Raw genomic sequence first — 15,563 nt, 5'->3', positions numbered from 1 at the left:
AAGGTTTCCCTAGGTGCCTGCAGAGCTAAGGTTCAAAATCTACAGCTAGGCACTTTGCAAAAAAAGGGTCAGTTTTCACTGTAAAAATGTGGTGTCTCCATGTTGCGTTTTGTGCCGTTTCCTGTTGTGGGCCCCAGGCCTACTCAAACAAGTGAGGTATCATTTTTATCGGAGGACTTCGGGGAGTGCAGGGTGGGTGGAATTTTGTGGATCGACGCAGATTCCAGAACTTTCCATCACAGAAATAAAATAAAAATTTGTTTTTTCTTTTTTTACAAAGTTTGAGGGATTATGGGTACAAGAACCAGGTGAAACCCACACAAATCACTCTATCCTATATTCCCCTCGGTATCCAGTTTTAAAAAATTTATAAGTTTGCTAAGTTTGCCTAGGTGCCGGCAGAGCTAGGGTTCAAAATCTACAATGAGGCACTTTGCAACAAAAAGGGTCAGTTTCCACTGTAAATATTTGGTGTGTTCACGTTGCGTTTTGGGCATAAGTGAGGTACCATTTTTATTGGGAGACTTAGGAGTACATAGAATTGTTGAGCAACTGTGATTACCTATTGACTTTCCATACTTTTTTGCCTTCCAAATGTAAGACAATTTGTAAAAAAGAAATCACTTTGAAAAATGTCCTATAATTCACATGCTAGTATGGGTACCCACAATTTCGGAGATGTGCTAATAGCTACTGTTTCTAAACTCTATATTTTGTTTCCATTTCAGAAATACATAGGTGTCTTTCATACCAATTACTCACTGTTTATATTTTCCCAACTAAATTGTTATATACCCGGTACACAATAAAAACCCTTTGCAAGACACTGCTCAATTATTGGCTCCAGGTTCGTTGGGTTCTCGGTGAACCTACAAGTCCATTATATCCCCACAACCAGAACGGTCCAGTGGATATAAAGGTATATTGCTTTAAAAAAACTGTCTTATTTAGAAGTTACAGGTGAAAACGTTGGCACATATGGCGGTTTTTTAAACTAATTTTCAATTTTTCCTATTTTTAACTGTTACTTTTTATTTAAAAAAATCTTGAAGGATCTACACAAATGACCCCTTTCTGAAATCAGTCTATTTTTCTGAAGTGTATAGCTCTCTAAGATCCATTATTGCTTTCATACCCATTTCTACCATTAACTGGAAGGAGGTTGAAAGCACAAAAAATAAAATAAAATAGTCCCAGTAAAATGCCAAAAGTGTGTGAAAAAAATGGGTTTTCTGACAACAGTCAGTCTGTCCCTGGAAGCTGGGAAGATGGTGATTTCAGCACCACAAATCCTCTGTTGATACCATTTGCAGGTGAAAAACCAGACGATTTCCTCTTCAGAACCTTTTTCCTATTTTCCCCCCCAAAACAAACTTTGGCTATATTTTGGCTAATTTCTGGGTCCCGTTCAAGGAAACCAACAAATCCTGGGTACCTTTAAAATCCCCATGATGTTGAAAGAAAAGGACGCAAATTTGTTGTGGATACCTTATGTGGTCAAAACGTTACAGGGGCCGAAGCGCAAACTACTCCAAATAGCCACAAAAAGGCTTAGCATGGTGGCAGAGACCTAGCAGCGAAGGGGTTAATTCTGGAATCACAGTATTCAGCTATGAAAGACCAATATTTATGCGAATCAATGGAAAAGGCAGCTTCTCTCAACTCAATCACTTTCTGGTCCTCCTCCTTCCTTCGATCAGACACGTTCAATCTTATTTTTACAAATTTTAACCAATAGATTTCCCTTTGCCTCAATAGAGAAAGCAGCTTAAATTGTTCCCTTACTAAGGAATTTAAATCCAAGTCTACCTTTTTTACTGCCCCGTGGATATCCGTAGAGGGCTTAGCACTATTAATTCTATTTTTATTCCCAAAAGATCAAACCAAGGACAACTAACTATAACATGTGTGAAACCTATGTTTTTTTAGTGAATTTCTAAGGTTTTTTAAATGCTAATTCCTAACTATAACATGTGTGAAACCTATGGTTTTTTCAGTGAATTTCTAAGATTTTTTTAAATGCTAATTCCTAACTATAACGTGGCTGAAACCTATGGTTTTTTCAGTGAATTTCAAAGGTTTTGTAAATTATAATTTTTAAATGTATTAATTGTTATATTTTTTTATACTGATTTACTACATTATTTTAAATTATTTATTTTTAGATATTTTATTTTTTAAATTACATTACATATTTTTAATATAAATTGAAAAAAAATGTTTTTAAAAATATTGAAATTGTAATTTTTTTTATTTAATATTTGTTTTAATGAATATATATTTTATATATCAGGCAATGATATCCTATTGAAGGAAATTCAAGTTACTGGTAAGTACAGTTAAATTTACTTTTCAGGAATAGTAGTGAGCTAGATTGGGGAATTAATTCCTCTTCAATCCTGAGGTCCCCTGTGAGCCAACTAGTCCACCAGGTACCTCCAGTATGTGCACGGCAGCTGTGTTGCGGAGAGGTGTTCAAAGTGCACGCCCCCTTTTTACAACGCTCTGCAACACAGCTCTGGAGATTCCTGTTGGAGATACCTGTTGGACTAGTTGCCCCCTAGGTGACCTCTGGATTGAACAGGAATTCATTTCCCAACTTAAAACGCGCCTCAGGGAATGTTTGCACTCACATCACCTCAAGCCCTGCCCCTACCTTCACCACTGTGCAAACGCGCCCTGTAGAGTGTTCTAAGTTGGGGGATTAAGTCCCTTTGCATACTGGGGGTCCCTGGAGGCCAACTAGCCCACCAGGAACCTCCAGTATGCGCCAGAAGGCTGCGTTGCAGAGAGATGTAATGAGGCCACGCCCCTTTTTACACCTCTCTGCAATGCAGCCCCCGGGCGCGTTTGCAGAGGGGGAACTAATTCCCCTTGCATACTGGGGGTCCCTGGGGGCCAACTAGCCCACCAGGAATCTCCAGTATGCGCCAGGGGGCTGCATTGCAGAGAGGTGTAATGAAGCTACGCCCCTTTTTACACCTCTCTGCAACGCATCCCCCGGGGACGTTTGCAGAGGGGGAACTAATTCCCCTTGCATACTGGGGGTCCATGGGGGCCAACTAGCCGACCAGGAACCTCCAGTATGCGCCAGGGGGCTGCATTGTAGAGAGGTGTAATGAGGCCACGCCCTTTTTTACACCTCTCTGCAACGCAGCCCCCCGGCGCGTTTGTAGAGGGTGAACTAATTCTCCTTGTATACCTGGGGTCCCTGGGGGCCAACTAGCCCACCAGGAACCTCCAGTATGCACCAGGGGGCTGCGTTGCTTTGCCCCAGGGTGTGGTGGTCCCTGGGGCAGTGTGGGGGGATTGGGGCCCCCCACACTTCTTTTTCACTATGTCCCCGGGATTTGGTCCCCCCGGGGGTAATTAAAAAAAACAAATTTGGCCTGGGGGTCCTTGTGGGACCACCTGAACAGGCCTAGGGGGTCAGGGTGTTTCTACCCTGCCCCCTTTTTGCGTTCTACACGTTTGTTTTTCTGCTTTTTTGTGCCTCGGTCTACCGAGCACAAGATGGCTGCCAACACTTCCTGGTTTGGAGTGTTAACAGCCAATCAGCATGCAGCTCGTGCTCAGAAAGGTACACGTACGTACGCGTACGGTACGCGGACCTGTACGCGTTACGTAGGCGTACCCCGCGATTCTTTAAAGAACATTTTTTGGGGGGGGCCTTGGGGGTCCTTGTGGGACCCCCTGAGCAGGCCTTTTTGCGTTCTACACGTTTGTTTTTCTGCTTTCGTGTGCCTCAGTCTACCGAGGCACAAGATGGCTGCCACCACTTTCTGGTTTAGAGTGTTGACAGGCAGTTGCCAGCCAATTAGCATGCAGCTCGTGCTCGGGAAGGTCCGCGTATGTACGCGTACGTACGCGGACCTGTACGCGGACAGTACTCGTACGGTACGCGCCTATAGATATACTTATGATTTTACTTATGATTTTCTCAGGAACTACTGAACCGATTTATACCATTTAACAAAAAGTGTGATCTGCGGACCGAACTCTACCTTTTTGCCAAATTTGGTGTAATTCCGTTTAGCCGTTCGGACTGTAGCCCGGGCTAAAGATCCTATGGAAAATTGCATGGGGAAAACACGTTTGGGACCCCCCTTTTTTCTCGGCCCCTGCTTCACAAATCACCCCCAAACTTTCAGGGAAGGAGCAGAGCGGAGCAGGCCATTTTCTTGGAGAAATTCGTGAAGATTTGTCTACCAGCGCCAAAGTTATTCCAAATAGAATGTTGCTGATTTCCCATGGAAACTAGGTCCTAACTATAACTATCTACTGGCGACCGCCAGTAGGTAATATATATATATATATATATATATATATATATATATATATATATATTCAATGAAAAAACCATAGGTTATAGACCATATATAGTTAGGAATTCGCATTTACAAAACCTTATTTTACTCGCATAAAACCATTGAAATTCCATATATAGTTAGTTGCGCTAACTATATATCGCGCACCCGCAATCCACTGCTGATGATGTCACATATTACATCATTCATGACATGGTCAGTGACATCACTGATGACATCACTGATGACATCTCAAATGACATCACTGATGACATCTCAAATGACATCACTGATGACATCACTGATGACATCTCATTTGACATTACTGATCACATCACTGATTTTATCATTCATGTGATAATACGATGAACCTCTTCAGACTCTAATATAACCTTAGATACAATCAGTGTAAACAGACACTCACAGACTGTCACTCATCCATGGAGTTACTCACACACCTAGTCAGTCATGCAAAGAATCAATCACACCTCCATTTCCTCAACTATACAGTTATGCAAACTTTACTTATTCAAACATATACTAACACATATTTACTCTCTTATACAATCCCTGATACAAGTTCACAATGATCCATACAGCCACTCACACATTCACTGGCTCTTATGCACAGTTATTTATATATGTCAACTCTCACATGTACTGTGTTTTACATATGTACTTACTTTGACATGTAGCACTGAGATATCCATTCACTCACCAATACACTCATGCACACAGTCAACTGCCCATACAGCTGTTTCCACATGCACTTTTGAAACCATACATCTAGTGAATCAACTGCTCACACATCTATGCACAGAGTCATACACCTCCCAGCCACCCACACACACACTCAGTCTCCCATACAAATACTAAGGTAACCAATCAATAACCCATATAGTTACTCATATAGCTACTTATCAACACATGCAACAGTTTACAGAACAACAGACATAATGATGCACAAATTAAGACAGTTTAGTCACTAACCCATGCACTCAGTGAGACACATTTAATCACTCACTCATACAGTCAGTCATGCACCTACTAAATCCTTCATCCAGACACTTATACATCCACTCATTCTTCAATATGTAAGACATATTTTAACTTCACAGAAACATACAGTCACTGGATGTTGTCATCAGTGATGTCATTTGAGATGTCATCAGTGATGTCATCAGTGATGTCACTGACCATGTCATGAATGATGTAATATGTGACATCATCAGCAGTGGATTGCGGGTGCGCGATATATAGTTAGCGCAACTAACTATATATGGAATTTCAATGGTTTTATGCGAGTAAAATAAGGTTTTGTAAATGCGAATTCCTAACTATATATGGTCTATAACCTATGGTTTTTTCATTGAATTTCAATGGTTTTTTAAATGCAAATTTCTAACTATATATGGTCTATAACCTATGGTTTTTTCAGTGAATTTCATTGGTTTTTTAAAAGCTAACATCTGTAGCTGTAAAATGTATTATTCTTTAAATCCCAAAATATATTTAGATGTTTATTGATAATTTTTTTTTTAATATTTTTTTTCTTCGCTTCTAGTTCGCGAACCGGGAAGCTTTCCGTTAGCTCATCTTGATGCCGCGATCTAGTCCGCGAACCGGTCAACGTTACGTTAGCGGAACAGTGACGCGCCGCGGAAGCGCGACGTATCACGTTATCGCGTAATGCGTCTAATGACGCGCCGCGTTAGCGCTCCCGGAAGTGCTCCGGACCGCGAACCGGAAGCGATCTGGGACGCGGCGCGCGCCGCGTAACGTAAGCGGAACAGGTCATGTGACTTGTTTATCAAACTTCTCATTGGTTCATTTCACTTTTGGTTTCCAAATGATGTATGACTAGGTCATGTGACCTAAAAATAACACTTTTCATTGGCTCAGAACTTTTGTTTTCCCCAAATCAAGTAAACCCCTCCTTATTTCCTCACTCTGACTTTCATCTTGGTGAGAGAAAGACCATTTATCTGAAGATCCACAATGGCTTCCATTGTTGCTGCAGCTGGTGCACCCCCACCACCACCTCCACCTCCCCATAAGAAGAGAGGACCACCCAGTCAAATTATGACTAACAGAGAGGAGGAAGATGAGGAAGAAGAAGAAGAGGAGAGAGAGGGACAACAATTTGTTGATGAGTTGCCCCGGGTTTCTAAACGAAAAACCAGTTTCATCTGGCAGTTTTTCACCATCCCTCCTGGAACCAAGAAAGTGAATGCAAAATATGCCACCTGCCTCATCTGTGACCACAGATTGTCGAGAGGCACAGAAAAGAAGTACAGTATGGGGAACTATACAATGCACCGTCACATGAGCAGGTGGCATCCCTTGAACTACAGCCGGGCTGAGTTAAGGGATCTTGTAGACAATCCGACGGCAACTCCTGTGGCAAGATCTACATCCACATTGTCTTTGACGGGAAGAGAGGCACAAGAGACTGTGCCAAACATCCAACGTAACTTCCAGCACATGAAGGTGTCTTGTATTTACTGTGGTGCTATGCTGTCATATGGCAACATGAGTGTCAACCTCATGAACATTGCATATGAAAATCATAAGTGCCCTAATGCACCCAAAAAGTAATTTTCTTTTTTTTTGCTCCAGTTGAGCCGTTTTGAAAGCCTGTTTTTTGTTGTCTCCCCTCCTTAAAAAACACAAAAAAAACATAAAACAGTTCTAAAAATACAAAAAAATCAAAAAATGTTCAAAAAATTACAAAAAAAACATAAAACAACAAAAACAAAAAAAAACAGTTCTTTTCAGAACTACCTCCCCTTTCAAACAAAATTGCTAGAATGTTTATCACTCTGGCAAGCTCTATTTCTTTTGGTTCGCTTCAAGTTCGCTGACCGGTTCGCGAACTTTAAGCGAACTAAAAAAAATATTTTTTTAAAAAAAAAGAAGAGTTAGTATAAGGGAAGTAAACAGAGAATAATGTAAAAAGAAAGACAGCTAGAGAGAGTAAATGAGAGATACTGTCAATGACATCATCAGCAGTGCATTGCGGGTAAAAAGAGTGGAAAACATTTACCTTATAATTCTTGTTACCTTTTTTAAATATTTTTTCATACTTTCAATCTGTAAAACAAAGAACAAACATTTCAAAAAATATTAAAACATGTATTTAAAAATTAGAAAAGACAAGGGAAAAGGTTCAAAAACAAACAGTTTTTCAACAACTTTGACATTTACAGAAGTCTCTGCTTCTCTACGTTCCCTACACAATCCTAAAGATATATATTCGAAAGAAACTGTATCTTGATATTGCTGAACTGAGGCCTATTTTGAAACATGATGTTTTTCTTGCACTGCTAATGTCTCACAATAGTGATGCAATAGCAGCGCAAAAAAGATGTAAAGTCATAATAAAATTGTGTCTAACATTGTAAATGATTGTTTTAGGATGCAAATAAGATGTGTGCTTTCAAGAGCTTTCTTTGAGGTGAGGCCTCTTTTTTTTATAAAAAAAAAACACTACCCAGAAGTACAGCACTCTAAGCATTAAAATTGATATTTACAGAACTCACCTTACCCATATGTACCACACATTTCTAAATGTATATCATAAGGACAAAAAGCATAACATTAATTATACATGTTAAATGGTTTATTTTTGCTGTTCTCAGAATGTATCAAATTTCACTTAAATCAGTGACTTGAAGGTATTCATCATGTAACAGCGGGGAAAAAAAACACAATCAAAATGACTGTGTTTAAAAAACCCATACAACCTAAGAAATCTGATTTCAAAACTTCTTAAAATTAACTTACTTTCAATGACGTCGAAGGATCTCCTATAAACAGCATCCACTCTGTTGTGCTTTAAATATTTTCAGCCCGCCACTTTCTGAAAGAAAACCTCCATCGATACGTGAAATATGTTACATAGAAAAAAAACTTCTCTCATTATATCACATGTTTCCACTAGGCCAAATCATGTTGCCGCGATTCGCAAATCTTGTAATTCTTCCAATCAAATCCCGACATTTTCTATTTTCGCAACTTTCAAAAATAAAATATTTGAGATTATTTTCACAATCCTGGACTACTAATATCTTACTCTTCTTTGTCAGTCATGTTCTCCTTTTCCTATGACACTGATACTGCTTACTATGAAGCAGACTTACTTGCATTAGGTTTATATAGTTGAATTTTTAATCGAGACAGCATTGCAGACTTACATTCCCTCTACTTAAAATTTTGGTTTTAAAAACACCAGGTAAGAATTTTTAAGGTCAAACGGCAATTTTTTTTTGAACGTTACAACAGAATCATTACAGAATGACCAGCCGTTTCCAGACTTTAAGTAAGCTGTATAATGTCCTGATGTTGTTGATGGACCATCGTGATAGATAATTGCTACAGTAACAAAAGTCCTCCCTGATATTGACAGCTGAGAAGCCACAAAATTTTTTATTAAAGTTGACAATTTTGTTCCATCAGGCCTACATCGTTGCATCATTAAAATGACATACTGGCCATATCTACGTATAAATAATGTTGACATCATATCACATTTACATTGGCTACACTCCATGTTGTGATCCGCTGCATTTACTAGCTTATTAAAGGAGACTGATTTACTGTCTGGCAAAGTTAAATATATAAATCTTTCTGAGTCTACACTAGTAGTACTTGATACCATACAGTTCTCGCAGTCATGCTGCCATTGATAAGAAAGCCCAAACAGGTGATCTACATCTACACCCTCAACTTGCAATATATCAAGCATATACATTAAAAACTCCTGACAATCTTGCTGATTATTTTCAGAGAAGTCTGTTTGACCTGAACATTCATCTAACAGATAACGAACTTCAGACACACTTTCTACTTTTGTTCGATCACTGCTACATTTCTCGAAAACAGAATTCAACAAACAGCATAAAATTTGTTCAGAATTCAACAGAATCTGTTCTTTTAAACTCTCTAGTGAAAAGAGAACATTAACCACTACATTTGCATAGCAGTTGACACCAGAACTGTTTTCAAATTGAAAACCGACAACATCTTCAACAGAATCCACTTTCTTTCTGCTAACAATTTTCGGTTCATTGACTTTTAGTCTTTTTGCAACAACCTCCCTACTATTACTGCTATTTCTACGTTTGCGGCCTACCACACGTTTCTCAAACAAAGGATATTGAGGCAAATGTGGCGCATACTCTCTTCTTAACCTATTGTATTCCTTAACACAATCTAGATCCGCACAAATGTTTGTGACATCACAGTCAATCAAGTACAATCCCGATAAAGTTCTAACTCGTGACAATGCCACATATGCCATACCCTCCTTGAACACAGAACTGCCAATATTCACCAATGCACAGTCTACACTTAAACCTTGCGATTTATGGATTGTCACCGCATATGCCAAGCAAACAGGAAACTGTTTACGGCGAACATATAAATCTTTAACAAGCAAAAACCTAGCAGAACAACGACCAATTTGCTGTACTTCCTCAATGCCATCAAATTTAATTTTTAAAAATTCTATTCCATCTCTATTTCTGTATTTCTCAAAATCAACAACATTACCCATTGATCCATTTACCAGACCTCTTTCTACATGTAAATTCCTTCTCAAAATAATTCGGCAATTTAAACACACATTCAAAGTCTTTTCAAAACCCGCTGTTTTAGATATAGTCTTCTCTAATGAATCCAATTTTGATTTCAAATTGTCTGACAAAATAATTGTTGATCCCATATGCTCTAATTTGTCGATAGCTTCAAGTTTCACAATCTCTTGCTTTTCTAAATTCAACATTTTGTTGTTGAAGATGGCACATTCTGCAAGAGTTGGCATGAGACATATCCCGGATTTCTTCTCAGTAATTTTCTGAAAAATATTCTCAGGCACAATATCTTGTTTGGGATACAAATTTGACAGTAACCGTGCATTTAAAGCTTCTTTCCCATGCTCGGTCACTTTTCCAATTCTAATATCTTGTAGAATATTCTTGTAATCTTCATCCTTTGCCTGACGCATATTTTGATGCAGTTCTGCATAATTGAAGTTTAACCATATATTGACGTTGCCAATGCTCCCTAGGCACTTCCTGGTATCTTCATGCGTGAGTATTTTGAACACAGGTTGACCTTTTACTGGTGTCAGCTGTAGAAGATCTCCGAAAACAATAATGTGTTTCCCACCAAATAAGACATCATATTCAGTTTTAAGTACTTCTTGCATTCTCAAATGCACAAAGGCAAGCATGACATTGGAAACCATGCTTACTTCGTCAATGATAAGTAGTTTCATTTTCCTCAAAACTCTTGAAACTTCACAGCAAGCATCTCCAGATAACTTGTTGTATTGTAATTTGTTGTCATGCTCCACCGGCAGCATCAATAGACGATGCAAAGTAATACCTTTAATATTATGTGCTGCCAGTCCAGTAGGAGCGGTGACAACACAAGACAGCGATGACTCAGTCCTTTCCTGCAAATAACAAGAGATTGCTTTAATGAGGAAACTTTTTCCAGTTCCCGCTTCTCCACTCACGTACAGTCGGACAGGCTTCAACGACGTACACGAGCACTCTTTCTTCTCATGACTTAATCCGTGCTCAATTTCCTTGGTAACTTCATCATATATTTTCCTCTGCTCAACGTTGAGTTGTTTTTCCAAGTCTTGTAAGTTAACTGAATCCTCCTGAGCATGTGCCATGGCTCTTTCTACTTCATTCATAGCAGTGGCAGCTTCATTTTCGATAATAGGTCCTCCAAGTGGATCTTGACTCAATGAAACAGAACTCTGACTGTCCTGAGAACTGTCTCTGGCAATCTCGGCTGCAATCGTTGCTTCCTGCTCAATTTCCAAAGTTAGCATTTCTTGATATTTAGAAAAAGCAGGACATTCTATGGACTCCTTGGCTGCATTGAAAGAGTCTTCGTAACAGAGGAAATCTCCAAGCAGTTCCTCTTCTGCACGCCAAGGCTTGAAAAGTTGCAAAAGTGCTAAATAGAAAAACTCCTTTTTTTCTGGAGATTCGCCACTTAATTTTCGATGGTTTACTAATTGGCATTTTCTTTGCTTGACCAGGCATCCCTCACTTCCAATTACAGCATACACTCCTTTCTCAATATCTTCTTTGATGTTCCTCTTGAATATATAATTTTGGAGAACCTCATATAGACAAATATTCTCAAGGTGACTGCTTCGATTTGGATAATATGTATCCAACATGTTGGTCTTCAAAATGTCGGTACTGTTTGGTTCCTTTTCTGCCAAATACTCAATTTCCCGAACAGGTTTAAGAACTCGATTTCGCGTTGCAGCAAGACCAAGACTCGCCCAAACGAGACTCCTGGATTTGGCATAGAGACTTGCTGAAGACAATCGATCAGAACATTCGTAAGCTCCGATTTCTCGATGCGACAACATCTTCAGACTGAAACTGTACAACTTCTTGCTGAGGCTCTTTTCATGGGAAATGTCCTCCCACATATCCTTCAGTTCGGTCTTTTCTTTTTTGGTGATGTAAGATGTCACATACCGAGCCACAGCCATACAGTTGTCAGCCACAAACTGTATATCCATGTTGGCATTCCACATGGACAAAATCACTGGGTTGTAGTCATTGATGTACTTGGACTCTTCGTTCCTTTTCAAATTGTATGTATTCTTGGGTGATTTCCTCGTCACATTATGTCGCAGCGAAGACATCAAACTGTTCACTCTTCCTTTAGAAATCACCGGTCGTGGAAAGTTGAAACGACATTTGGTGTAGAACTTGTCCTTGTTTCTGAATTTACGACGACAGTACTTTCCACAACGATGGCTTTGGAAACGTAGAACTTGTTCTCTTAGACTTTTCTTCTCCGTTGCGTTTGGAACAGCACACGTAGAATACTGTTCGATGAAATTCATCACTAAGTCATCCGGATCTGTTCCAAATTTAGGTGCATCCTTGATCCACAGCAACATATGTATATGAGGGGCACCTCTTGCTTGGTACTCCTTTCTCCAGAAGAAATCCAACACCTCTCCAAGAGGTGGATTCTTTTTATTTGTGATGAAAGACATCATAGCTTCAAATCTATGATTGAAGTACCTGCATACATTCACAGGATCCAAAGAACACAGTTCTCCAGGTGTCTTGAATTCAATGTTTTCAATATTTCCATTTGCCTCTCGTAGAAATTCAAGTAAGTCATCCCAGCCATACTCGGCACAGCTCAGAGTGAGGAACCATGTCGGAGTTCCTAAGTTCCTCAGCATACATTTTAAGTCACCATGACGACGGTACCAGTACTCATTAGTACCACGCTGACACGCCATGAGATTAATTAAGTGAGAATCCAAAATACTGTCTTGGACATTGACTTTATGCATAAAGTCACTTGCCGAGATGTTTCGCATCTGTATACCACTTTTTAAGATGTGGTTCACTGCATATGACAGTCCAGACAGATCGCTTTCAAACAGGAGATGAAACAAATAGGGAATGCATTGCCGAAACCTAGGATCTTCTGCATACAATCGTAAAGTCCGGTATTCAGACGCAGGAATTTCACGAGGTCGCTCATCATATCTTCCTCCTTGACCTGTGGGAAATAGCTGTGGGAAACACCGAGCTTCCAAACTTTCCTCCCAAACACTAATGGGACTCCCTTTGGCTTGTTTCATTTGAAACAACTCAATAGCATTCCCCATCACTTCCTTGGAATGCAAAGGATGAACACTATAATGTTCATATATTTCTTCACTTTTAGAGGCCTCTACTTTCTCAATTTGGCCAGCACACAAATCGCTATCCTCTTCATCACTTACTTCCTCTTCTGCAACATATACATTCTTATAGTACTTATTATTTTTCTTCAAATACACTGTTGCCTTTTTGACTTTCCTAACATCCACTAAATCTTGCCATATTTTCTTATTCTTTGTCGGAACCCCATTAACCAAGATAACCAGAGGTTCCTCTTCCACTTTTTCTATTCCAATTGTGTTAATGTTTTTGTTCAAATCTAGAGGCAAATAAACAACTCTTCCCTTTAATCCTCTCTGTAAATCTGCTGGAGGCAATTTCCCTGTCTTTGGCTCCATTCTTACAATAGCCTGAAAGGGATGGATACTTTGAATCAAAATAGATTCATAAGTATTTAAATCCTTCAATTCAGAAGGAATCTCAACCAATTCCAGATTATTATGAACTGCCCTAGCAGGCATCTGGTTTTGGTTTAATTTATTACAACAATAAGTACACACACGTTGATCCGATCCCAAATCAAAATAATTTTCTACCATCAAGTATGTGGCTAAATCCTTCCATTCACTATTATTTTCCCTTTCACTAATTGCATATAAATCCACTACCTTAGTCTGATTCTTATAATAAGTGCGTCGACAACATACACAAGTGAAATTAGGCCTCTCACTTGATTTCATCTGAAACGTGGCAATTTCCTTCTGAAAATTATCTGTACTGGAAACCTGTACATTATCTTCCACATTACCCTCTACTTCAGGGTCAATTTGAACATTCTCATCTTTACTACCAAAGTAACAAAACTCAATTTCTTCACAAAGATTCTTCACATCTATTTCAGAACCATGCAAAAGAGCAGCACATAACTGTTTAAGCATAATTGCTGGACTCTTAGCATAATACAACATTCTCACTAATTTTCTCACTTTATTATGATGCACTGCTAGCATCCTGAAATGATGAAAAACACTCTGGCATACTCTCCTGGAAAGACAAGCCAGTGAATGACCACGCAAACCTGTCATTTGTCTCACTCTGCAAGGATCTAAATCTTGCAACAACTTCATTTTCTGCTTCAAACTTTTCTTATTAAATGTCCGTATAAAATCACATAGCAAATTGATGGAAACCTGTCGCACACTGCAAATAGAACTACACTTCCAAATGTACACAGGACCCTTAGGACGTCTTCCTAAAACCTCATCACTTAGCGCCTCTTCTGTCTCTGTTGTCACAAGTAGTTCTTTTTCAACTGGACAACCATCCTTCACTTCATAAGCTCGACCACTGATGTCAACTGCATGCACCAAATCATTATCCTGAAAATAAGTCTCCTCATTAAAAAATGCCTCAGAACTTGAACTATGCATCCATTCTCCAGAAAAAACTTCACAAAAGTTAGTACGATTTACTACTCTCTTCCATCTACTTTTTGTTTTGAAATCAGAAATTACCTTGCTTAGTTTCCTAATTCTATTGATTACCAAAATAAACAACTTTCGCTTGATTTCAAAAGCATGATCAATAATTTTCTCTACATTTTTCTTCTTCCTATAAAATGCCGCTTTCTGTTGGCCTTTCTTTTTAATATTTTTCAATAAATTAACTAATATCCTATTACGGAACATTCGTTGTCGAATGTCCCTAAACTGTTGTTTCCTTCTACTATCATGCACAGAGTTATCTCTTCCTCTACCAGTAACATTTGTGATGGGTCTCTCCTTTCCATTTAAATTACTTCTCTTTTTGTTAAGAGACACATTTTTTTGAGCAAAATTTTTTTTACTACAAATATTTCTTAAGAATGATTTCGTGCTCTTACCCGGACCTTTCTTGGTGTTTTGACAAGTATTTGGGGAAGAGGACTGCTGCAATAAAACATCATCCTGCTGTCTTTGACGTTTTCTAGCCTTTCGTATTCGACTTCTGGAAGGCATTTTCCAAACTATGAAAGAATCTGCAGTTGAATCTGTGAAAAAATATAATATAAAATGTTATTAACCACTATTACCAAACAGTAAATAAATAACAGTCATCTAAAACTTAATGCTGTACTAATTATTTAACATAGCAAATATTTTCCACCAGCACTGCATCACAAAAATGACACTCAATGGTACAAAACAGGCATACAACACTCATAAATCACTCCCTAATATTTTAAATCATTAATTCAGGATGACGATAAGATGTAGCCTATCTAAAGGTTTGTTTAGGCCCAGATCTTTGGACTGGGGTGAATGTGTGTCATTGATCCACATTCAGTCCATCACCTGTTTTGTTTATTTGAGGTGAGGCCAACACATGGTTGCAGATAAGATTTTCACTGAAAAAAAACCAAGGTAAAAAAACATGTGAAGGCCTACCAATGAAGTAAATCATTAAATGAAAACCAATACATTTCTGGAAATATGCACTACTAGTGCTTCATAAGATGTTTTGGATCATATTTATAAGTTATTTGAGTATCTAGTATGCTATTTTACATTCTTCATGGTGCAAATTTATTGTAAATACGCTCCCA

Source organism: Lissotriton vulgaris, chromosome 10 (genome assembly GCF_964263255.1).
Source record: "Lissotriton vulgaris chromosome 10, aLisVul1.2, whole genome shotgun sequence".
NCBI classification, from domain to species: domain Eukaryota; kingdom Metazoa; phylum Chordata; class Amphibia; order Caudata; family Salamandridae; genus Lissotriton; species Lissotriton vulgaris.
This window is presented reverse-complemented; position numbering follows the sequence as displayed.